This window comes from Mytilus galloprovincialis, chromosome 9, assembly GCF_965363235.1.
Source record: "Mytilus galloprovincialis chromosome 9, xbMytGall1.hap1.1, whole genome shotgun sequence".
Classification (NCBI taxonomy): domain Eukaryota; kingdom Metazoa; phylum Mollusca; class Bivalvia; order Mytilida; family Mytilidae; genus Mytilus; species Mytilus galloprovincialis.
The window spans coordinates 3,554,210-3,581,803 of record NC_134846.1 but is presented as its reverse complement, the minus strand read 5'-3'; the positions used below and the strand labels follow the sequence as shown (position 1 = coordinate 3,581,803).

The following is a 27,594-nucleotide window of genomic DNA, read 5'->3' as shown; positions in this document are numbered from 1 at the left end:
TTACACTAATTATAAGACCTATTCCCATTATACTTAATTAAGTCCATTGAATCAATGAGTAAGACATTGAATGCGGTGAGAGTATATATACATGATATATATGTATAACATTTACTGGTGTTTTTATATTTAAGTACAATACACCAAGGATTTGTATCATAAGTCTTACTATACAAATCCTTGAATACACACAACATGTACAAGTAAATGTGGCCTGTTTTTATCCAAAGATCTAGGAAGACATAAAATGAATTTCTCTTTTATTTCATTGGTTACTATATGGATTCATATTGATGTCATGACCTCATTACTTGGACATCATAAAATGTGTAGAGCAAAATAAAATGTAGTTTGAAATTCATCAAGAATACACATCTTATAACTATAATCTTCAATGTATTACAATATTGTTTTTGTGGTGATTTTGTGAAGAACCATGCAGTGAAAGAAAACAGTTCAAAGAAGAAAATGGCAAGTTATTTTAAAAATTACACTTTGAAGTTTTGATACAATTTGGACTAATAGTTTCAGATTACAAAAATTTACGAAAAATTCTTTAAATAAAATATAACTCCTTCAGGGGTCAATTGACCATTTTAGTCATGTTGCCCTACTTGTAGATCTCACTTTGCCGAACCTTATTGCTGTTTATAATTTATCTCTATCCATAATAATATTCAAGGTAATCAATGTTATTTTAGTAAATCAGCTGATTAAGTGCTTATAATACCAGCTGCAGTACATGGTCAATCAATTAAAAGCAATAAATTTCTTCAGTTTAAGTGACCACAAATAATTGCTCCCAATCAAGCATTAAATTTCTCTGACCCTAAAATGTTGTGGAACAGTATCATTATATTGGCATAATGTATTGTAGGGAGTGGAGTGTTGGAGTGGAGTATTGGAGTGGAGTGTTGGAGTGAACTTTTGGAGTGAGATTTTGGAGTGAAATTTTTGGAATGAGATTTTGGAGTGAAATTTGATGAAAAATTTTGTAGTGAATAATTTAAAAACAAACTATACTGAAATAGAAATAAAAAAATGCATGCAGTGAAGTATTCGAATAATAATGTTTCAAATAATAATGTGAACGACCTCATATCAACAGTCCTTTATAAACAATTTCAAATTCTCCTGATCTACTGATGCATAACTAAGAGTTATATAATTATTTAGCATTGTGATTTCCCAACCTCTTAAGAATCTGGCAGCATCCTCATTAGGAGAATTTTACATGCTCGTGTTCATAAAATTTATTTAGAAATAATTAATGAGGCATTCCGAAATGGTCAAATAGTTGGAAACATAAACATTCCTTACCGACCAATCATCAATAAGTGTAACTCTCCCACGAGACCCATTGAAAGATTACTGGGTCTAATCTTAAAACCATTATTGAAGAGGCATAACTTTTACATTCAAGATACAAAAGACTTCATTAATAAAATAGAGTCACAGGAGGTCACAAAAGAATGCATCCTTATTGCCTATGATGTAACGTCGATGTACACAACTATGAACATTGATAACTTAGAAGTTATCAATTCATTAGAATCAATTGACACACAAGAATATAGTTTCAGCAGATTTTACTATAATGTTCTTTAAACGGTTGCAGTATTTCTTTGCGTGTGAACTGGGTTATCACAGGTTTCAGGTAATAATATATTATGGAAATCATTTGCGGGTTGTACCAATATAGAAAATAATTTAAAAATATGTGATATTGAAAATTTTTACTTTATAAAAGAAAAAAAGAAAATGAATATACAGATAAAAGAAATTATACAAGAAAATTATAAAAAACTGTTTTAAAAAAAAAATGAATTCGTTAACAGAAAATAATAAATTATTTATTTATAGTAAAGTTAAAAAGAAATATGAAATTGAGCCTTATTTAATAAAAAATAACTCTGAAATCAGGAAATGTTTTACTAAATTAAGGGTAAGTGACCATATTTTGGAAATCAAAAGGGGCAGATACAGAAATATAAAACAAGACATTTAAACCCCTGACATTCTACTACTTCTAGAATAATATACTATATACTCTAAAATTTCACCAAAAAAAAAAATCACTCCAAAATCTCACTCCAAAAATTTCACTCCAAAATCTCACTCCAAAATCTCACTCCAACACTCCACTCCAATACTCCACTCCAACACTCCACTCCATAAAATACATTATGCCCATTATATTAATCACAGCTTTATTCTGTTAAGCTCCTGCACATTTAGCATGTCAGTTAATACATCAGATTGAATTATGCTGGCTAAAATTGAAGTTATCAGAATAAACATAATGTTGGAAGAAAATATTTTAGAATATTTAGGAACTTTTCTACAAAATCTCCACAGATCGATACATGACAAAAACTATAAAAAAAATCCCTTGAAAATACATAGAGAAAATATAATAAAAATGTGTCAAAAACTAGTGCAAAGAATAAATAAGGTAGCTTTGTTCATCTAATAATAGTTGTTTCCAGATTATTAGGGTTGGTGATATGATGATATATTTCACTCCATTCATCTAATTTTCATAATATTAATTTTTATGTTTGTATATTCAATAACAGATTTTGATACATGTTTGTCAAAAATTAACCCCTAGGGTCGAAATACATATAGGGGCCAGTTAGTCTTAACTAGACTGTATTAGTATACTCATATATATATTGGTCTGACCGTACACATATGGTCCCACCACACGAATATAGGTGTACAGTTCAAATACTCATATGGTCTGGAACATATACAAGAGGGTTTGGATGGGGTTAAATGATTAAAGAATAATGTTCTTAAAAAATGAAGATTAGAGAATAAAGGGCAAAAAAATGAAGATTAGAGAAAAAAAGGGGTTCATTTTTTGAAGATTAGAGAAAAAAGGGGTGAAAATTAAATGTTTACAGAATAACATACCCCCCCATCCAGACCCTCATACAATATGAAGTTTTTGATATAGACTGAGGTTTTAGTAATAATAACATTATGCAACTACACGTAGACTACAATATGAAAAAATCAGGATGAAATTTGAAAAAGGCCAGGACAGGAGTTTGGAGAATTAACAAAAATGATTAAAATAGGGGATGAGACACTTTGCCAAAAAAAAGGCAGGATGACTATTTAGATATATTTATATGTATGTAAAAAAGGGCAGGATAAACTAATGAACTAGACAGTTCACTAGTACACTCTTCTGGTAGGGTTGCTGTCTTTTTTACACATTCCCCATTTCCATTCTCAATTTTAATACAAAAAAGGCAGAGTGAAAAATACATTTAACAACTAATAGAATGCAGGACAAAATTTTTAATCCTACCCCCCCCCCCCCCCCCCCCTTCCCCCCATCCTTAAAAACCAAATGGTAGGTCCGTTATCTCTACCTTTCACCTTGCAACCTGTGTTTTTATTTTACTTTCAACATGCTTTAACTTTTTAATTTGACGTTCAGCGGTGGCGAATCTAGAAATTTTTCTTAAGTGGGGGCCCACTGTCTGCCTAAGGGGGAGGGGGGGTCAATTCCGTCACGCTTCAGTGATTCCCTATATAACCAGCCAAATATTTTCTGAAAAAGGGGGCACCCTGCCCCCTCCCCCCCCCCCTAAATCCCCCTCTGTTCAGTCTTACAAGACTCAGGTGCCTCTTGCAACAGTGGCGGATCCAGAAATTTTCATAAGTGGGGGCCCACTGACTGACCTAAGAGGGGGCCCGCTCCAGTCACGCTTCAGTGATTCCCTATATAAGCAACCAAATTTTTTCCCAAAAAGGGGGGACCCGGGCCCCCTGGGGCCCCCCCTAAATCCGCCTATGTGCAATGTATTCTGCTAATTTAAATTTATGTGCATCGTGATTTTCAAATGCTTATTTTTGCGTGCTCAGTATTTTTCGAATAAAATTCAAACACTTAAATTGGCAGGGATCGTCAAGAAATACTTTTTTAAAAGCTGTAAACCAATTATATCATAAATGTGTATACTAAATCGGGAATATCAAGTACACAATGTAAAACATAAAGTTAATATATACAAAAAGCAGGGGCGGATCCAGCCATTTTGAAAAGGGGGGGGGTCCCAACCCAGGACATAGGTGGGAGGATGTTCCAACTATATGCACGGGGGGGGGGGGGGGGGGGGGGGGGGGTAACTTCGATATTTTTTTGGTAGGGGTGTGCTATTTTTGCCTCAAAAAACGTACCCATTTTAATATATAACATTCACTGAAATTCAGTACCTATAGTTATATAAATATTTAAGAAAGAATGACCTATACTTATATACAATATTTAAAATATGACCATGCTTATATAAGCACTAACTCATCATCACTCATAATTCATAAATATACCAGCTACCCTTAAGTTTTTATATATAAATTGACATCGTTTGGTGCACATATCAATAGCATATTTATATATATAGATCATACCCTAAATCAATATACAATTATCAAACGTAAATGCATTTTAATATAGGATGTCATTAAAAAAGAGGGTCATTTTTATATAAAATCTTGCAAAATTATGACCCATATTTTTGGCAAATCCCCGTATACCCAATAATAGGACAGTGATTTTCCTGGTGTTTAGGGGAAGGGTCCTGGGGCCCATGCAATTGAAAAAAAATTATGGTTTGGGGAAAATATGATTGGTCTTTACGACGGCGGGCACACGGCATAAGCCCTGTGCGCCTCGCTAGGGGGGTTTGGGGGCATGCCCCCTAAGAAAATTTTGAAAATTAGGTGCAAAATCCTGCATTCTGAGAAGGATTAACTGCATGAATTGCCTACAAAATAAGCTATCTTTTTAAGGAAAAGGATTAAAAATAAAAGTTGAATGTGTCTGAGGACACATTTGCATGCACTCAAGCTTTGTAACTTTACTCTTGAAAGGTAAAATTCAACCTATCCCTTCTGATTCTAATAGGAAGTTACCCCCCCCCCCCCCCCCCCCCCCCCCGTGACTATATGTCCCCATTCAACTGCATTGATCGGCAAAAAAAATGGGGGTTCCAACCCCTGGAATAGGATCCGCCAATGAGAAGACTGTGACTCAGTCAGAAAAAGGTTCACAACAAAGTATTTATTTTTTGTGCAACGTTCATGAAATAATGTCTTATTTTACGTTTTTTATGTGTACCACCCACTGCACACTTAGTGACCTACCCTTATCCTAGTCCAAATAATTATGACGTCTTGAAAGGCTAAATATTTTTTTTTCTTTGACGCCTTACTAATTAAGTAAGGCGTCAAAGAAAAAAATTTTGATAGCCTTTCAGTAAGGCGTCAAAGAAAAAATTATAATAGCCTTTCAAGACGTCATAATTATTTGGACTATCCTTATCTTATCCCATCTCCCCCCCCCCCCCCCCCAAAAAAAAAGAAGGACAAAACGAAACACCCAGTCCTTCTTTAAACGTAAATAATGCTCTCACACTTGTTTTAACTAAATGTTTACCATATAGGACCATATATATTGAAATCACTTCAACAACAGGCTGCTGTCGTACCGACAAGCAAAGCTCTGCATCTTCAAGTTCAAGGTCTTACCTGAACTGGTTCCCAGATTGCATAGCTACATTGGATAACAGACGTTCTTCTGTCTGGACTGTTGTAGAAGTTGAACTTTACCAGTTTGAAGGTGAGGATGTTTGTTCTATCCACAGACCTGTTACCCGTCACCTATTCTGTAAATTCCACCTTTTTTCAGACGAACCACTTCGGTTTTGGGAATCCTCAGGTTACCTGACAGTGACAGGTATGGGGACAATCTGGATTCATCATTCAGAATATTTTTTTGTCATTTGGTTGACCACAATAATGTCAACTGGTCAATGCTTATTAGATAGGGCAATTATTTATCTTACACAGTTTAAAAAAAAACCAATTTAAAATTCAGAAATAAAGTTATTCATTTATAAATCAATATCTACCAAATGCATGAAATATATAGACCCATTCAAGTGCACCTTTGGCTTTGGGTCCAGGGTGTTCTTGACTTTTGATTGTATTCAAATTAAAGTTGTGTAGGACTCTTTGTAAACAACAAATTATTATGCTGGCATGAAGATATCATACTTGTATTAGTGACTTAATCACAATGAAAATCTGTAATAGATCAAACTAAGTAAAAGTCTCTATTTTTTTTTACATAAATCTAAGCTTTACTTGCATACAATCCCTATTTTCTATTCGTCCAGATCAGGCCATGCAAAAATGATTGTTGGTTTCCCCTATCCCTGCCTGGAATGAAGATTTAAAAAAAGGAAGAATTGTTATAGGTGTAACAGATTGGAAAGCTGAGCTTCCTTTTCTGGGCGTGTAGTGGCTAGTACTTCTACCAGAATTCGTTCGTAGGATACACCCGTTGTATTTGTTCAATGGCTATTAACTTTAACAAAACTGATTCAAATAACTACTTCGTTTATTTGACAAAAATAACAATAGTATATCAAGTAAATCAATTTAACAATAGTAAATCAATCCAACAAAAATAAATGAACACAAATTCCTAACAATTGTAAAGTTTCTCAAAAATATAAAGTAAACCTTAATCTAAATGGAAATAATACTTCGCGTTGTGTACTTTAACTAACATAAAATGAACACTGTACCTTAAAATGAGTGACAAGGTCACTATCTGGAACGTTTCCTAAGTAAACCTGGTGGAAACTATTTTAGTTCCGTAGGTAAGAGAAATGACCTGTCGAGGTCGGCTCAAGCTGCAACTGCTTTATTACTAAAAACTCGCCCTATTTATACTAATGAGAACAAAAGAAAATAGACCTTGACCGACAACATCGATGTAAATACGGGTAAAACTCGAGAGTTACGAGTAAATTTTGTAAATAAGTATTTTACTGGTCAAAACTGACCACTGTCTAAAAAGGACATAAAATGGCTATGGGTCAACTACTTCCGGTTTGCAACGTGCATATCATAGATGAAATTCAACATAAATATATGCTTAACTGAAGTTTCCCAATGAAAATAAGTAAGTGCATTCTTTTTATCTCAAAGGAAAGAACATACATGTATATTTTTACTAATAAATTCAATCTAGAAACGTGACTAAAATTCAACTCTACTACATTCCCCCTCCCTTAAGAACGATTTTACTTGGAAAATTGGTCAAATAAATATATATATTCTTAATTTTTAGACAATGTTGGAATTGCATATTATAAAACCCTCTATCAAAATAAACAATAAACGCATGTCAATTCAATATCAGCACCTTATAGTGTATATATGAACATTTATATAAACAAATAAACTTAAAGTCTCTTTGATATGCAGATCTATTTAATTAGTTCCATTCCTTGACTTTATCCTCTGAAGATTCCCTATCAGATAATTTGACGGCCATTGAGGTGTTGCTCTTCTCTCGTCTAGCCTTCGTGGCCAGTTCTCTCTCTGCTCGCACACGTTTTAAAACTTCCTCATTTTCAGGCGGTGTTCCTTGACGAGGTAATATTGCTTCCACGGGATGTATAAAACCTGGATTAACCACATACATTCCGATGATACATGTTTCCATGCTGTCTTCAACTTTGTGCACTTTTTTAAGATGAGAACGACACACGGTTCTTCTTGGGAAAACCTTTCTACACTTTTTACACTTGTAGATTTGTCGCCTTTGCTGATGTACATGTTGCCAATGTGTCACTAGCTCCCTGAGATGGTAATAACGATACATAGACCAGCATCTTTTAACTGGACAATATTGTCCGAGAGGATTGAAAACGGGTTGTGTAGGCCTGAAAATCTCATTATGGAACTGTTGCAGTTCGTATGAGTCAGGTTCAATGTCAAGGACGTCTGCCATATCTGAAACTATACAAAAACAATGGTGAATATTCACAATCGCAACAATTGACTATATTAAACAATTCTTCTCAATTTTACTATGTTCACTGACATAATACTATTTTTTTCTTTCTATAATACATTAACATATACGAAAACTTAAAGAAAACATTATGTACATACAGATAATATTCTATAAGAGATTACTCTTTTTATCAATTCAATAAACCATCATTAAAATTCCCCCATTGTTACCTATGTAAAGAGTCGTGTGCTAAGGTGTGTAAATATTACGAGGTTTTACTATTCTCCCTGTACGTGTCCTTACTGGTACCGGTGTACTAAATATAACTGGTGTAAAGTTTGTATCCTGTATTTGAGATGTGTTTTCATTGGTTTCATTTTGTGTTGATGTTTGTGTGTCAGTCAAATGAGATTGTTCTAATAACCAGTTATTAGGTGGGTTTTTACCTAAGTAAGGTTTTAAATGGTCTACATGTACCACTATTGGTTTTGCATGTTCTTCCTTTTGTATTTTGTAAGTAAGTTCAGATAGTTTTTCTAAAAGCAAATAAGGTCCAGTCCAGCCAAGACCTAGAGTTTGATTGATCTTTGGAGGGTACCACCTCCATACCCATGAATTTGTCTCATAAGATCTGGCTTTTAAACCTTTATCATGGTATAACTTTTGTCGTCTGGCTGCCTGTCCAGAATGTTCATAAACCAGATAAAAAGCATCTCTAAGTGAATTCTTTACCCATTCGACATACTCGATGGGACAGAAATCATCACTTTCGGGTGGCATCCCAAACATGATGTCCACAGGACATCTGATTTCCCTTCCTAACATTAAAATATTTGGGGTACACTTGGTTGTAGAATGAACTGTGCTTCTGTATGCCATCATGATATAGGGAATATGATTATCCCAATCATTCCTATGTGAATTTACAAAATTGGACAACATCTGTTTTAGGGTCCTATTAAATCTTTCAACCAAGCCTGAACTTTGGGGTCTGTAAGGAGTTGAACGAGTTTTTTGTACGCCTAATTTTTGACAAATAATCTGAAATAACCTTGATTCGAATTCCCTCCCTTGATCGCTATGTATTTGAAGGGGGCAACCAAATCTACATATAAATTCAGTGATTACTTTGTCTGCCACTGTCAAAGCAGTATGATCGGGTACTGGGTAGGCCTCTTTCCATTTGGAAAAATAGTCTCCTAGGACAATGATGTACTCATTTCCATCTTGAGTAATTGGCAGAGGCCCAACAATATCTATGCCAATTCTTTCCAAAGGGGCACAACTTCTGGATTGTCTTAAAGGGGATTTTCCTAAACCAGGCCCAGGCTTACATTGGGCACAGATATCACAGTCTAAACACCACTGTTTGATATCTTCAGTCATTCCTGGCCAATAAAACCTGTTCCTTATTGTGTTAAGGGTCCTATCTCTTCCAAAATGGCCAGCAATTTTATTGTAATGTAGTTGATGGAAAATTATCTCCCTTATCTGTTTAGGGGCAACTAATTGTAAAATTTCATTCCCATCATCCTTAGTAAAAACTTTGTACAAAATCTCCTTCTTCATTTGCAAAAATTCCCATAATCCCCAAAGGGCTTTGATTTCAGGATGTAAATTGGTTATATCCTGCTTAAGGGGTTTCATTTCACTACCTAACTTAAGTCTGATAATTTCCCCAATGATAGGGTCAGTCTCTTGTAAGACTTTTATTTCTTTTAGACTCCAAAAATCCAACCAATTAGGTTCTAAATTCTGTAAATGTAAATGGGAAGCTTCAGTGATTGTGCTAACAATGGTTTCTAAGAGTTCATTTTCCTCAGCCATAACTGCGGGACAGTGTCCTGAGCGAGCTTGATGCCAAACTCTGCATTCCACATTTTCCCCAGTCTGACTTCGGAAAGAGGGATGGAGTTTGGGGTAGCACTCTGAGCATTCTTCCCGTTTGCATTTACGAATAGGAATTCTGGATAATGCATCAGCATTAGTATGTAATGACCCTTTTCTATACTGAATTTCAAAATTGTAGTTGTCCAGGATACTAATCCATCTAGCAACCATGCCCTCAGGGTCTTTGAAATTCCTAAGCCAGGTTAAAGAAGCGTGATCAGTTCGTATAATGAATTTATGTCCCCACAAATAATGCCTAAATTGTCTCACGAATGTTACCACTGCCAGCAATTCTCTTTTTGTCACACAATAATTTCTTTGACTTTTATTTAGGGTACGACTGGCGTAAGATATTACTTTTTCGCGACCGTCTTGTATTTGGGACAGAACTGCACCTATACCTGACAAACTTGCGTCAGAGTCTAAAATAAAGGTGCCTTCATCATCGGGAAATGCCAAAAGGGGTGCTGAAGTTAACAAATCTTTTAATTGGTTAAAATGAGTCCAAACAGTCATCAATTTTTGGCAAAGGATACCCCGAGGGATCCCCAAGGGAATTAACCAAGCGAAAATCAACACAGAAGCGTATGGAGCCATCCTTTTTCTTAACTAAGCATATTGGGCTGGACCAGGCACTGTTACTAGGTTCTATAACCCCTTTTCTTAACATAGAGTCTAACTCTTTCTCAACAACGGGTTTCAAAGCGGTGGGTATGCGTCTAGGAGGTACTCTTACAGGCTTAGCCGTACCTGTATTAATTGTGTGCTTGACAATGCCAGTTTGGCCAAGTTTCCCATCAGGCCCTACAAAAATGTCCTGAAATTCTATTAATAACTCTTCTAATTTTTGTTTATTTTCAGAAGTCAACTCATCAGAGGAGTTTTGTAATAACTCTTGCAAGTGTGTGGGTAAACTACCAGGGATGGCACTACTTTCTGAATTATCTGAGTAAAAATTATCATCAATTAACTGAACAGTGTTTATGATCCCTAGTGTTAAATTCTTCTTTAGTTTAATAAATTTGTCATTAATGTTTAACACAGAAATCACAACTTCTTTTCCAGTGGTGTCATTTAAAGTTTTAGCAAATAATAAACCTTTTTGCTGTTGTAATTTTTCATCTGGTTCAATCATTCCAAAATTATTTGGACAATTTCCTTCTATGTAACCTTTTATCAAGATTTCTGTCTGAGGGGGGATAACTCTATTTTTACAAAGTTTAACTCTAGCACAAGTACTATTATTGTGTTTTCTTAGTTTAACCGTCTGCTGTCCTATAACAAGCTTTGCTTCAGACAATTTCAAGTCACATTTATTATTTTGTAAAAAATCCATGCCTATTATGCCCTTAAGTTTTCCTAACTTGGTCACAATAGTATTTTGCCTATATTGGGATTGGTCTATTTTAAGGTTAACTTTGATTTGACCTTTTATGGACATTTTATTGCCATCAGCTGCAGATAAAGTTGATTCAACTTTGGACAAGTCTGACAGCCCTACCCCTAAACTTTCTATTATATTTTCAGCTAATAAAGTTACAGGAGAACCAGTATCTATTAACATTTCTAATTTTGTATTGTTTATTTCAACAGGCATGTACAAACTATGAAGAGAGTCTCTTGCTAAATCAACAAATTCTAACTTTTCATTCATTTTTATTTCAGGCCTTGTTTTCACAGGACTGGCTGACTCGTTGGCCTCCGAATCAGCCAACTCTATTCCCCCGACTCCAGAGTTTTTGACTGAGCAAATTCCTCTCTCATACGAATTAATAACTCATCTTCTTTTTTTTTGAAGCAGCGAGTTTGTATGTGCCCTTTTTTCCCACAATAATCACATGTAATTACTGATCTCCTTTTATTGTTTTCATTTACAGATTTGACAGGTTTATTTTCATCTTTCTTTTCACTTACAGTTTCCTGAGCTACAGATTTAGTATTCTCTTTTCTTAATTCTTGAATTATTATGTTTTTGATTTTTGATTCAAGATTTTGATTTTGATTTTCTTTGGACTGATCTACCACATATGTGTGATAAGTTATTTCATCCGAAAATTGTGGTTTTCTAATATTCTCCACTGGACCTTCAAACGCTTCATATTCAATAGCGTATGAAATGGCTTGATCAAGAGTTTTTGGTCTGTTTAACAATTGAACATATCGTTTTAAGTCATGATTCCCTATTCCCTCTACGAACTGATCAACCACTAATGCTTCAATGGAAGTTAGATCTAAAGAAGTATACGCTTGGGAGGCAAGGCGACGTAACGCATGTCCGTAATCTGACACCGATTCATCTTTCTGTTTTCTGCGATTTTTGAACTCAAATTTGTGAGCAGTTTCCCTTTCAACTGGGTTAAATCTCTGACTTAACATTCTTTTAATAAATTCGAAGTCATTTAATTGATAAGGGTTTAATTCACTAACAGTTCTCTGGGCTATTCCTCGTAGACTCATAATTAACTGTTGGGCCCTTTCAAAAATATCCCATTCATTCCAATTTGCGACCTTTTCAAATTGAATGATGTAATCTACCCAATCCGTAGTTTTCCCATCAAAAGTAGCTGGCTCTTTTTGTTTTCTTCTAGAATTAGATTGATGGAATCCAGCATTTGGATTTACATAAACTGGATTTTGATTGTAAACATGACCAGGCATACCGGGCTGGGTTACTGGCCACATAGTATTTTTCAAGTTAGTACCTGTATTAAACGGGTGATTTGGGAAAGGAGGTACCATTAGATGATTCATATTTGTCCCCATTGGATTATTCATTGTCTGTTGTATAGGGTTATTTATAGCTGTATTCATTTGATAATGACTTGCCTGTACTGGGTTACTCATGGCTAAGTTCATGGGATAATGACTTGCTTGTACAGGGTTACTCATGGCTAAGTTCATGGGATAATGACTTGCTTGTACAGGGTTACTCGTGGCTAAATTCGTTGGATAATGATTTGTTTGCGTAGAATTACCAATAGCTGAATTCATTGGATAATGATTTGTTTGCGTAGAATTACCAATAGCTGAATTCATGGGGTAATGATTTGTATGTGTCAAGTTACTCGTGGCTTGACCTGAATGTCCTATCCAATTTTGTCCCAAAAGTGGGTTTGTAATCATAGCTTGTGCAGGTACATTCTGTGTTAAATGAGAACTAACTGAGAACCTAGGATTTGAAAAATTATCCCTATTCTGACGAGAGTTCTCAAAAAGTGTACCTGTCTGTCTTACAGAATGAGGGTTAAGAGAACCTGGCATATAAATTGGAACTCTTATTGGATCTCTATCAGAATGTACAAATGCATTACTCTGAGGAATATGTTCGAAATTGCTAAACCTGCCAGTTGGATATGGGTCTAATGGGTAGGGAGGCCTTGCTTTAGGTAAGGTATACACTGATTCCTCAATAGTCTCCCTTTGATTACTATCTAAACTATATGTCGGTCTAGTATGTGTAATTTGAGGCTCTGGATATGTTTTGTAGCGTAAACTACTTGAAGGAAAATGTTCTTTGTAAGTAGGTGTACTAGCCACAGGTACATTACTTGTCCCCCTTGTCTCATTGTCTCTAGGAATCAAGACACTTCTTGTAAAAGAAGGTGTACTAATAGTATGAGAGGAAGTACTTTTAGGCTTAAAATATGGAGCCTCTTTAATAACTTCTGTATCAAAAACCTTTGAGCATACTGATGTATCCCTATATTCAAAAGGCTCAGGCGGCATAACCTTTTGTGTATACATCTCCCTTATTGGTACCGAATCAGAAACTTCATTTGTATCATCTTGAACGTTTCGAAACTGAGGTTTAACAAACTCTTCTCTAGAAAAACTTAATAATGGAAACCTTTCATCTGAAAAACTAACTTTTGGCTTTGATGGCTCTTTCAGACTTAAATAACCTGTATCATGCGTAGGCACGTCGCATTCTCTATAGGATTTTGAGTCAGAATCAAAACTACTCTCTCTAAAAACCCTGGGTTCAATAAGAAAAGGTGTTTCTGGCACCGTTCGTGTAGGACTAGGATATCTACGAGTAAACATTAAAGACTCGTGTATATTTTCTTCTGAACATATACTATCTATATCTCTATCACCGTGACTACTAAGAGAGAAACGATCTTCCTCTTGGCTATAAGCCATCTTCACGAAAAAATGTACAATTTACTTTCAACAAAACAAAAATTTATTTTCAAAAAATTATTTTCTCTGAATATATGAGCTTTTTAATTAAACAAATACATATGCAAGTGTATCCTGGTCACGCGGCACCATTTGTAACAGATTGGAAAGCTGAGCTTCCTTTTCTGGGCGTGTAGTGGCTAGTACTTCTACCAGAATTCGTTCGTAGGATACACCCGTTGTATTTGTTCAATGGCTATTAACTTTAACAAAACTGATTCAAATAACTACTTCGTTTATTTGACAAAAATAACAATAGTATATCAAGTAAATCAATTTAACAATAGTAAATCAATCCAACAAAAATAAATGAACACAAATTCCTAACAATTGTAAAGTTTCTCAAAAATATAAAGTAAACCTTAATCTAAATGGAAATAATACTTCGCGTTGTGTACTTTAACTAACATAAAATGAACTTATCTTACCGCTGAATCTTCTTCCGTCCTTCAGGACAACCTCCAAAGGAGTAGTAGTAATAATCAACCTCCACCATCAAGAAATAAACAGTTGTATGTACACAATATATACAGTTTTTCTTTTATTTTGTACACAAAATTCCACTCACACACGATTCAATGTTTATCTTCTAGTCTTAATAGGTGTGAGTAGAAATCCTTTTCACCGTAGTTTTTACTGGCGGCTTTGTCTTATCGTACAGTATAGTGTGGAGTGACCCACGCTTACTATGCTGTTATAATATTCGTTTATTTTCGGGTTTGGTATAGCAGTATAGTGTGGTGGAACCCACGCTTACTAAATATCTTTATACTTTTTGGATGGTTTACATCACAGCTGTTATAATTTTAATTTAACTTTCTTTTTCTCTTTGTGTTGAATTATCGTTCTGGCTCTAATGGAATGAAGGGCAAAACACAGTTTTCGAGATATAAGTTCACAGTTCTGCTCACCTTTCTTATTTAAAATTATATCTGTTTGAAGTTCGTTAATTTTCGAGCAGTCCAGAATTAATTGTAATTTGGAGTCTGTATTGATGTTGTGAAACGATATTGTTGTTTCCTTTATCAGCAGGTCGTCTAGTTGTTTAATGAACGGCTGACGTATATTTTCCAAAATTTTACATTTAAGTAGCAGATGTTCTATATCTTCGTTGTCTTGATCACATAGCTTACACGTCGGCGATTCATGCTTGGTAAAACTTGCACGTTTAGCCTGTGTCATGTATGTACCAGTGACCATTTTAAGTTTAATTCCTATTGATAATGCCCCTTTTGATGGATTGTTGTCATTTTCCAAATCAATGATTGGATGGCAACTTCTCGATAAAAAAGTATCACAGTTAAGATGAATCAGTGAGGAATAGAATGTACAATCATGAGTTATTCTTTGAACCCAGTATGAATCCGTCTTTTTTTGTATCAATTTCTTCCATTCATATTTACTTGGTGGATTATCCAAGAATTGAAAAATATCACTAAATCCATATTTATATAAAAGTTTTTTGGTAATAACATACCAGCTGCTACTGCTGTCTAATTCAATATGTAGTTGTCTATATGCAAGTTGTTTCTCCACAGATTTATCATCCTGTCTGCATATATTATTGAACAGGGTTAGACATTTTGTGTCAATTGATGCTTCAATTGGAAGTACGCCCGATATGATGTAAATAGCTGGATCTGGGGTGTTTGGAGGAAGCGATAAGACTTTTTTCAGTAGTGATTTTTGAAACTTCTCTAATTTAGTCATGTTTGATGGACCTGGTTGTAGTATTTCTAAACCATAAGTGAGAACTGGTTGAATGTATGTTTTGTAGATAGATATTGATGTTACTGGGTCCAGCCCATTGGTTCCATGAAATCCAGCCGAAAGCAGGCTATATGCAGTGCGACGTGCTTTTGTTGTGTTTTGTTCAACATGAAGTGTTTCTGATCTCATTCTTGATGTTGATCGAATTATACCTAAATGTGATGAACTTGTAACATTCGGCATTTCTTGATTGTTCAGGTTATAAACACAATTATGATTGGTAGCTTTTCTAGATTTGTTATCCACCTCTATGATTACACTTTTTTGTGGTTGTAACGTGTAATGATGCAATTGACTGTATTGCAGAGCATGGTTGATTAAAATTTGTAAATCATAAGGGTTGTCGCTCAAGACTGCGATATCATCTGCACATGCTACAGCATTAATATTGATGTGTCCGATCATACATCCTTGATTTGATGTTTCATATAGAGATAATAAGTCTTCAATATATAATTTATACAAGTCAGCACTGTACCTTAAAATGAGTGACAAGGTCACTATCTGGAACGTTTCCTAAGTAAACCTGGTGGAAACTATTTTAGTTCCGTAGGTAAGAGAAATGACCTGTCGAGGTCGGCTCAAGCTGCAACTGCTTTATTACTAAAAACTCGCCCTATTTATACTAATGAGAACAAAAGAAAATAGACCTTGACCGACAACATCGATGTAAATACGGGTAAAACTCGAGAGTTACGAGTAAATTTTGTAAATAAGTATTTTACTGGTCAAAACTGACCACTGTCTAAAAAGGACATAAAATGGCTATGGGTCAACTACTTCCGGTTTGCAACGTGCATATCATAGATGAAATTCAACATAAATATATGCTTAACTGAAGTTTCCCAATGAAAATAAGTAAGTGCATTCTTTTTATCTCAAAGGAAAGAACATACATGTATATTTTTACTAATAAATTCAATCTAGAAACGTGACTAAAATTCAACTCTACTACATAGGACTAAATTTAAAAAAGACATTATCTGATTATTGTTTAATAAACTGAATGTGACTTTTTTCCTTTGTAATACTGGTTACTTCAAGCATTTCTGTTAAGTTTTGTCATAACCAGAGTTCAATAGTTTGAGAAAAATCTAGCATAATGAAAGACGACATCTACAGCGATTCAAGCAAAATTTCCTCGACAAATCCAAACCTGAAGCCGCATCAAGATAAAATATAGTGTGGACCAATAAATGATCAAATATTTATCTTAGGCCTAAAAAAAAAATGTTGTGTTTCCGGTCACCCGACCGACCGTCCTTCAGACCCCGACTCAAAAGTTTTTAAAGCTGATGTGGGAAAAAAAAATAATTTGTATACCTACCGACCGTTTTTTCTGAAAGAAAATAAAAAATTCTAAGTCCCTCGATCTTTTTATCACCCCAAAAGAAAACAACGCTAATTTTAAACTCGAGGCTTATTTTTAGAATGTACTGGAGAGTGGAATCTTCTTGGCTAATTATATATGCGAGAGCATGCGCAGTATTTTTTTCGTTTGTCAGTGTTTGAACATGGCAACACAACGCGTCCTATTCAATGTTCAATGCGGAAAGTGTGACCATTTCGCGGAGAAAAAAATATTTCTAAATTTTACAGAAAGTAACACCTTTTTTGACATTAGCGATGAAATTCATCCAATGTCTAACATCAATGAAAAAAAAAACACAACACAAATTTTGTGCTCGGCCACCGGCAAAAATGACTGGACCGAGATTGATGACAATAACACAACTGTTGGAACAATGCAATCTTTTGGAATTAAATTTATCAAATTTTCATGCCAGACCCTTCTTTAAAATGAACCTGATATTAATCCATCTGAAACTAGTCAGCCAATCAATGCTTTAGACATTCTGATGAAAAGCCACAGATGCTTTGCCAAAAGAATTAAAGTGTCCTGCCAGGTACAGTGTATATAATATATTTGTCTATCTGTATCTCAATTTCTTTCTCTGACAATCTCAAACTTTTGGTCCTGAAATAGGGGAATTGGGTTTAAAAAGCTAATTTCCTAGGGGAAGTGCTGCCCAAATTTTTTTTTAGGTTTGGACTTAGTTTTTTTCCAGGGGTATTTTAAAAGGAGGTAAACTAAAAGTTATTTCAGGGGGATTTTAAAAGGGGTAAACTAAAAGTTATCTCAGGGAGATTTTTAAAGTGGGTAATCAATCTCTTTCTATTAAATCCCAAACTTTTGTCTGGTAACTGGAAATTGAGTTTTATATATATAAAAAAAAAAAAAAAAAAAAAAAATCCCTACCTACCGTCCCTTCAAAATTTCAAGGGGGTGATCGGAAACACAACATTATTTTTTTTAGGCCTTATCTGCCTACAAACAGTTGAATATGATACTTAAGATGATTTTAGGAAGATAAATACCACTTATGGACCTCATTGTCTCCTTTATAAGGTCTCTTTTGGTCAATTTATACCTCTAATTTCCTTAAAATTTTAACTCTTCAGGTCAATAAGTAAAAATAATGGGGTAACTTTCACTCATTTATGATAGAAATGTTATCAGAAATGAGTTACTGAAGTATTAAAGCAGAATGAACAATCCATATATAAGTTAACTGTCTCCAAGGAGGTTTCAATAAGTCCTTACGTCAAAATTAAATTTATGCAGCATTCCAGAGAGGGACATAAAAGGCTTCTCTTTTAAAGAATAATTTGTCTTTACAGCATTAAAAATAATTTCATTAACTTATAAACATATATTTATTTAAGTATTTCCTAGGAAAATGTTCTATCATAGCAGAATATAAGAAATAAGGAGAAAAAGCCCCCCCCCCCCCCAAAAAAAAAAAACAAACAAAAAACAAAATAAATTTCAAGTAAAATAATTCTCATAAAATGTGTTTTGGAGACTCAATCCACTCAGATGTTTCATTTTTTGTTATGCTGATATCTATAATACTAAAATGATGAGGTCCAATTTGTCAGCCGGCATGGGATAAAAACGACAAATCAAGATTTAAAAAAAGGAAGAATTGTTATAGGACTAAATTTAAAAAAGACATTATCTGATTATTGTTTAATAAACTGAATGTGACTTTTTTCCTTTGTAATACTGGTTATTTCAAGCATTAAAAACGGATAAAAACGACAAATCAAAGAATTCAACTTTATATATAGCTTAATTCAATATAATAATATAGGACAATGGTGTTGATTAAAAGTTACACCACTCCAGACCCTTTTGTTTTCCACATAATTAATATTGTAAATAATTAACAAGTTCCAATACCAATACCAATAGTATATTCACCTTTTACCTATACCTTATCTGTACGTTCTGCATCTGACAGGCACACCACCAAACGGTGTATTTAGGATTTGCTATATATACAAGGGTCATAATCACAAGGTTGACAATACTAAATTTTATCACATTGTTTCCTATTGTAGTCTTTTAATCAGTATGACTTTAAAAGATGATAATATGAATACTAAAAATCTAGACTTAAAATAAGGCGTATAGGTTCAGTTTACAATTTGTTAGCCGACATGACGCAAAGCAGCAAAACCAAGAATTCGACTTTATTTAAGAATTGAATGCTTCTTTTTGTAAATTTATTGGGGTGTAAAAGCGTTGACCGAAGTACATTTTGTATGAAGCGCGGAAGCGCTTCATTCTAAAAATGTACGCACGGTCAACGCTTTTACAACCCTATAAAGTTACAAAAAGAAGCATTCAATACTTATAATTACATTTTTTAGCTATGATCACGAAAACACGAATTTTATATATTTTATTATTTAATTCACCTGTGCACTTTATTGTTGGAGCACGTGTTATCATGAATGAAAAGTTGTATTGAGCATTACAACTGCTTACGGAATAACACGTGATGTGCAGTTAGCCAATCAGAATAAAATATTATAATGAAACATACATCTAATGTAATTATTTATAATTAATATTGGACAATGCTGTTGATAAAAAATTACTCCATTCCAGGCTCTTTTGTTTTTCAAATAGTTAATATTACCAATAATTGATAAGATCCTGGTCGACGGTTTCTAACAGAAAGATTATGAAAGTAGAGAAAACTGTGCATCTTATAATCAGCATGACTTTATCAGATAACTAAATATCCAGGCTAAAATAAGGCTTACACATAGTTATATACTTTATTTTAGTCAGGGACCAGTGATTTCACGGGTGTGTTCTAGTCTTATGTAAAATTTAACACAAATGGACACAAAAGATACTACACTATATTTGACCTTCGTTCTAATAAAAATAATCAAATATAAATTTTGATCCCGACTTTCTGCATTTTCGCCGATCTGCATATCATTTTTATACGACCGCAAATTTTGAAAAAATTTTCGTCGTATATTGCTATCACGTTGGCGTCGGCGTCGTCGTCGTCGTCGTCGTCCGCCGTCCGAATACTTTTAGTTTTCGCACTCTAACTTTAGTAAAAGTGAATGGAAATCTATGAAATTTTAACACAAGGTTTATGACCACAAAAGGAAGGTTGGTATTGATTTTGGGAGTTTTGGTCCCAATATTTAAGGAATTAGGGGCCAAAAAGGGCCCAAATAAGCATTTTCTTGGTTTTCGCACTAAAACTTTAGTTTAAGTTAATAGAAATCTATGAAATTTTGACACAAGGTTTATGACCACAAAAGAACGGTTGGGATTGATTTTGGGAGTTTTGGTCTCAACAGTTTAGGAATTAGGGGCCAAAAAAGGGCCCAAATAAGCATTATTCTTGGTTTTCGCACAATAACATTAGTTTAAGTAAATAGAAATCAATGAAATTTAAACACAATGTTAATGACTACAAAAGGAAGGTTGGTATTGATTTTGGGAGTTTAGGTCCCAACAGTTTAGGAATCAGGGGCCAAAAAGGGACCCAAATAAGCATTTTTCTTGGTTTTCGCACCATAACGTTAGTATAAGTAAATAGAAATCTATGAAATTTAAACACAAGGTTTATGACCATAAAAGAAAGGTTGGGTTTGATTTTGGGAGTTTTGGTCCCAACATAATAAGGGGCCCAAAGGGTCCAAAATTAAACTTTTGTTTGATTTCATCAAAATTGAATAATTGGGGTTCTTTGATATGCTGAATCTAACTGTCATGACTGTGTATGTAGATTCTTAACTTTTGGTCCCGTTTTCAAATTGGTCTACATTAAGGTCCAAAGGGTCCAAAATTAAACTTAGTTTGATTTTGACAAAAAATGAATCAGTTAGGTTCTTTGATATGCTGAATCTAAAAATGTACTTAGATTCTTGATTATTGGCCCAGTTTTCAAGTTGGTCCAAATCGGGGTCCAAAATTAAAATTTGTTTGATTTCATCAAAAATTGAATAAATGGGGTTCTTTGATATACCAAATCTAACTGTGTATGTAGATTCTTCATTTTTTGGTCCTGTTTTCAAATTGGTCTACACTAAAGTCCAAAGGGTCCAAAATTAAACTTAGTCTGATTTTAACAAAAATTGAAATCTTGAAGTTCTTTGATATGCTGAATCCAAAAATGTACTTAGATTTTTTATTATGGGCCCAGTTTTCAAGTTGGTCCAAATCAGGATCTAAAATTATTATATTAAGTATTGTGCAATAGCAAGTCTTTTCAATTGCACAGTATTGCGCAATGGCAAGAAATATCTAATTGCACAATATTGTGAAATATCAATTTTTTTTTTAATTAGAGTTATCTTTCTTTGTCCAGAATAGTAAGCAAGAAATATCTAATTGCAAAATATTGTGCAATAGCAAGATTTTTTTTTAATTGGAGTTATCTTTCTTTGTCCAGAATCAACTTAAATCTTTGTTATATACAATATACAATGTATATTCACTTTTTACTACCAACTGATAAATTAAAATAATCTCTACCATTCAGTGATAACAAGCAGTTTTTTTACATCTTAATATTTTATGATGTATTTAAATGAGTAGTTATTGTTGCAAACTCCATTAGAAATTTTAATTGAGATTAGTTTTGGAATATGGGGAAAGGGGGATGTGATTAAAAAAATTGGGTTCAATTTTTCTCATTTGAAATTTCATAAATAAAAAAGAAAATTTCTTCAAACATTTTTTTGAGAGGATTAATATTCAACAGCATAGTGAATTGCTCTAAGAGAAACAAAAATTTTAATTGCTCTAAGAGAAACAAAAATTTTAAGTTCATTAGAACACATTCATTCTGTGTCAGAAACCTATGCTGTGTCAACTATTTAATCACAATCCAAATTTAGAGCTGAATCCAGCTTGAATGTTGTGTCCATACTTGCCCTAACCGTTCAGGGTTCAACCTCTGCGGTCGTATAAAGCTACGCCCTGCGGAGCATCTGGTTTTTATTATTTCACATGTATGCGTATTTGTGCCAATCGGCATTTCTTTTTTTATCTTTCACTTGCGTAGATTTTGTCTTTCATTTTCTCCAATTGTGTACATGTTAATTAGATAGGTGAAAGTTCTTTTTCAGCACCATTTATGAACATTATGTTTTCTGGTCTGTGTGTCCGTTCCTCCGTCTGTCCCGCTTTAGGTTGAAATTTTTGGTCAAGGCAGTTTTTTATGAAATTGAAGTCCTATCAACTTAAAACTTAATACACAATGTTCCTTATGATATGATCCTTCTAATTTAATATAGATAAACAATTATTCCTAGATGTTTTGACATACTGGCAACGTCTGCATGGAACTAATGTCTTGATGATTCTCGTAAAATAATGTCCGATCTTGCAATGAAGTTAAAATTTATTTATACTGCTTATTTCACAAAATCTTATCGTAAAAATAAAATTATGACAAAGGGTCATTGTCGTTTGTCATTTGTTTCATTTCAAATTGTCTAAAGGAGAAATGACAAACATTTCCCCTGATCTCACTGAAGATAATTACCTAATTTTTTTTGTATATCAACACTTTGGTTAGCTTGCTTTCTTTGTTTGTATATTTTGTTTGTATATTTTTTGATAATGTCCAATTGAATTTAAATATCATATAAATACAGGTTTACATACCTATATATGAAGATGTCAATCTTAATTACAAAGCTTGAATAAACATTTAAACAAACAAAGCAAAGAGGCCAACCAAAGTTTTACCCTACATGCATTAGGAAATTAGCTGTAAGGCAAAACATAATAATAAAATTAATACTCAGCGAATGTGAAATAAAATCAAAATTGTCGGTGGTAAAAACTAAATATAGTTATAAATTTAACTTAAGACAAAAAGAATTGCTCCAAGAATAATATCCAACATTAAATCTCTCCCTTTCATATTTGTAGCTTCAACTATGACCGGAAAGATTGAAAACAAATTTTGATTTTTAATACCGGCAACAACCTTTGTTTAAATTTCCAAAATGAGCAATTTAGATTTATAATATTTTATCCTGTTGGACAAATCTTACTTTGTAGTTTTCAACGGAAAATTATTTCTAAAATAATTTTTGAATTAAAAACTTTTTTGTATTTTATATTTACTGTCTCGTTCATTCAAAACATTTGAGATATTAATAACAGGGATTGTGTTTTATGATAGATTTATAACATTTTAGAATAAAAAACTTTAATTCATATATATTATACTATAATTTTAATTTCCTTATATCTTAAACAGTCAGGGGGGGACTAAATACTGAAATAAGTGATTTTTAAATCACTTATTTGAGTAGCAAATCTGTAGTTTTGTCACAAATTGTGATTTTGAAGTTTTACCAAAATTTTAAACTGTGACAGGTTTAAATTATAAATATCTTTTCATTAATAAACTTGGAAAAAATGAACTTTTTGCTTCTTTTATGTAGCAAGGTTTATGCCTTTGATGCTATCATTTATCTGCAAATTCTATTTTAGTTGAACAAATGCTATAATTATGGCTTTACATAATGAACTGATACTTTCTTAACAGATTTTTCCCAGCAGTGGGAGTATTTTTCCTGTGAAGTTCACGGTTTCATCTTTCATATTATGTAATAAAATTCTACTGTTTGTGATAAAAATTTCACTGTTAGGGGACAGTTGAAATTAGTGGGGGTTATTAAAATAATGATACTTAAATAAGTGATTTTTTGGAAGGAAATTGAGGTATGATACTTAAACAAGTGATCTTAATGTCATTATCCTAGATTCAGTACAAGGTCATCACCTGAAATGACCTGGTCATCCTAGACAAAACAGATGTTGGTTCGAAACATAATTAGTCCCTGGATCATTAGTATTCTATATTTAAAGCTATAATAAAATTATATCACTTCTTTTAGTGATTAATTTGTACTACTTAAATAGGTCAATTTTTAACAATTTTCATAAATTTTGTAAATCTTGTAAAATTTTTCAAAATAGTTTAACTACTGGGATAGATTCATAGGTTCATTAGATAGAGATAATGGTAAGCACTAAGAATGTTCAGTAAAGTAAGATCTACAAACACATCACCAGCATCAAAACACAATTTTGTCATGAATCCATCACTCTGCTGTGTCCTTCGTTTATGATATGCACATAGACCAAGGTGAGCAACACAGGCTCTTTAGAGCCTCTAGTTTCAGATGTGGACCTAAGATAAAATTCCACTTGAAGCCAAGGAACGCTATTTTATTTAACTGTATAAGCCGACTTTTAATAGGAAGTGAAATTCGGTCTGTGAATAAGATTCCGTAATATATACAAACTACCACATTACGTTACTATTAGGTAACATCACAAGTTGTTACTAGTAACAATAACAATTCTGTCTGATGAACTGTAAGAGATGCAGTGAAAGCGCTAACAGAAACAGTCAGTCAGGGGTACTACTTGTACAAGTGTATTTTATTTACTTGAAGAAGTAAAAAAAAAATATACACATATAAGTAAATTTGTAGGATACTTATACAAGTGAATTTTATTTACTTGTATAGGTAAAAAAAATTGCCTTAGTTATGTCCCTTAGTCATTCAGAATTTTTTACTTGTATAAGTAAAAAAATCATCCTTTCTTCTTTTCTTGAATTCTTAAGATTTCTTTGCTCTAATAGAATTTTAAATTGTGTACCCTTTACATATATGTCTTTACTAATCATTTAAGTGTAATTTCATGGACAATGAAAATCCCATTTGTCTGTTATCTTCATAACACTGCTCATTTACAAGCCTCAAATGCCAAAGGAGCAATTTTTGATTGCCATGCGCAAATATACAAGATCTTTGCTCAATCAGTTTTTTTGATGAATTAATGAGATGAAACATTGAACTTTAATGAAAAAATTTGAGCAAACCTGGGAAAAATCATTAAAGGCATGATTTTACATCTCAAAACTTTAGGATTTTTGTGGGATTGTAAGAAAAATTTACTTATACAAGTAAATTTTTTAGAAAATTAAGGGGAGATAATTCAAACATTATTTATTTACTTGTATGTGTATATTTTTTTTTACTTCTTCAAGTAAATAAAATACACTTGTACAAGTAGTACCCCTGACTGACAGTGTTCGATTTATAATGTGATTTTTTTTGTGTTTTTTATTTTTATGTTCTTTGAAAATTTCTTCATACATTGTTGGTCATCAAAAATGTGTGTCATTAATATTTACATGTACTTGGGACTTTTTGAATGTTCAAAACTGTTCTATTTGCTGAAAAGTAATCTGAAGCAATTTCTAGACAAGCTTCGATCATCAGGGTAAAAACATACCTGTCAACCTGTGACGATGAAAATGCAGGTCATGACCTGCATTGAAGAATCAAATCTCAGGTCATAACGCGTACGAACTTTTTCGAGCTGAATTTCAGTATTTATGGTACATTTTCTTATAATGTATATCAAAGATACCATAACATCAATGCATGTTCACTTTGTTCAGTCATTTTAAATCTTATTAAATATTATTTCATTGCACTTTTAAAGATTTTTATAAATTTGTGTAACTCAGTCTGATGAGCTTTACTTTTTGAGAAAAATACTACAATTATCAAACACCAGAATTCAATGTAATTCTTAAATGTTTGAGACTATTGACTATATAGCCTTCATCCACAATATTTCTCATTTATATATGTGGTGGTGTTTAACCACCTTGACTGGCTATACAGCCCTCGCACGGTCGGTATTTTTCATTTAACAAGGAAATTAGACTATGATAAAATATAGTAATACAGTTAAAGGAAGTATAAATGTAAAAAATAATTTTCAACTTTTTTTTAAAAATTGTATAAAGGTATAAAAATAATGAAAAGTTATTTTTCAATATGTATTTGAATTTTATATTTTTATGATTTAATCTTTTTCACCCATAAAACGTAAATATAAGGAATAATTTTGAATGGTGACAAATAAGGGGAAGTAACTCTAGTTCAGTTTGTAAACCGATGGTGCAATTTATTTACGACCTAAAGCTACTTAGGTAATTGGTGTTAATTAACAGTGTGTTTGACACCAAAGCTGTCAAGTGAAGCCATGCACTTAATGGGTCACTTAATTTGACAGTTTACATAGCTAGATGAACTTCCTGTTCATGGAAGAATTACGAATTTGCCGGTATTTCAAAGGAATATTACTTATGAAATCAATCTCAAGGCTAAGAAATACGGGTGAAATCGGGTCATTTTCGGAATTCCCGGGTTATTTCAATGACCCGGCGGGTGTTCCGGGTTATCCCTCAGAATTGTGAAAATCTCGGGTCACACCCGCAGAATACGGGTCAATTGACAGGTATGTAAAAAGCCTTGTGACCTAAATATTGATTAATCAGTTAAGCTAATTCTTTTTTTTTTCATTAATAAAAAAATTCTACAGATGACTAAGTATATATAACTTATATTTATTTCAAGCAAACTATAAGAATGTTTATAAAATTTAAAAAAATCACAGAATCTTAATAAAAAAAAATTTGCATTATTTGTTAAACATGTTAAAGGGACAGTATGGACTCAGTTCATCATTATGATTGGAGCACATGTCATGTGCATGCTGTGTATATTGTATAATAGATTTATTATGTCTTGTCTATCTTAAGTTTGGTTAAACTACCTACTGGGAAAACATTATTACATGTTTACATTCCCAATTACTACTATAAGTCAATTATGTCAGAAAAATTTCAATTTCATGGGTTTTAATCTCGGTTTTAATCCCCCAGGATGTGAAACATTAGAATTTGTGTATATAAATGAAGAGATATGAAAATTTTATCCTCAGTACTGTAGGTCCCAGTTACTTAATTAAAGACAATAGAAATATTAAATTAGGGTAATAAATACCCCCCCCCCCCCCCCCAAAAAAAAAATGAACATTGAGAAGTTCTCACTCTGATACATATTTAGATATGTCCTATTTTCGGTGCAAAATATAGTTAGCATGCATTTTGTGTCCGGGGATACATGGACACGCATATATATAACTATATAAACAGATAAACAATCAATGTCTATTATCATGATTATAGTCGTTACAGTAGCCCAGTGTTATATAAAACTTGTGATTTAGGTGGACACAGCTGGACACAACGTTATTTCTATTTAAAACTTAAAAATCTGCTGGCTACAGGTGGACACAGCTGTACACAGTTCTAATCCTATATAAAACTTCTGAATATGGGGGCTACAGGCGGACACAACTGGACACAACGTTATTTCTATATGAAACTTCTGAATATGGGCGCTACAGGTGGACACAACTGGACACGTTATTTCTATATATAAAACTTCTGAATATGGGGGCTACAGGCGGACACAACGTTATTTCTATATAAAACTTCTGAATATGGGGGCTACAGGCGGACACAAGTGGACACAACGTAATTTCTATATTAAACTGATAAATATGCTGGCTACAGGTGGACACAGCTGGACACAACGTTATTACTATATAAAACTTCTGAATATGGGGTGCTACAGACGGACACAAGTGGACACAACGTAATTTCTATATAAAACTTATAAAATATGCTGGCTACAGG

The 27,594-nt window shown here is 33.3% G+C and overlaps 2 long non-coding RNA genes across 3 annotated transcripts in view; one reads left to right on the top strand and one right to left on the bottom strand.

Moving 5' to 3' along the window:
- The window catches only part of LOC143044275 (uncharacterized), a 43,119-nt gene extending 37,298 nt beyond the window's left edge, over positions 1–5,821 (bottom strand). Inside the window, exon 1 of one of the 2 annotated variants that reach the window (XR_012968616.1) lies at positions 5,551–5,821. This is a non-coding gene — a long non-coding RNA (uncharacterized LOC143044275). The other variant, XR_012968615.1, reaches the window with a different exon arrangement.
- The window catches only part of LOC143044274 (uncharacterized), a 36,472-nt gene continuing 14,392 nt past the window's right edge, over positions 5,515–27,594 (top strand). The window contains exon 1 of the long non-coding RNA XR_012968614.1: positions 5,515–5,641. This is a non-coding gene — a long non-coding RNA (uncharacterized LOC143044274). The remainder of the gene's footprint in view (positions 5,642–27,594) is intronic.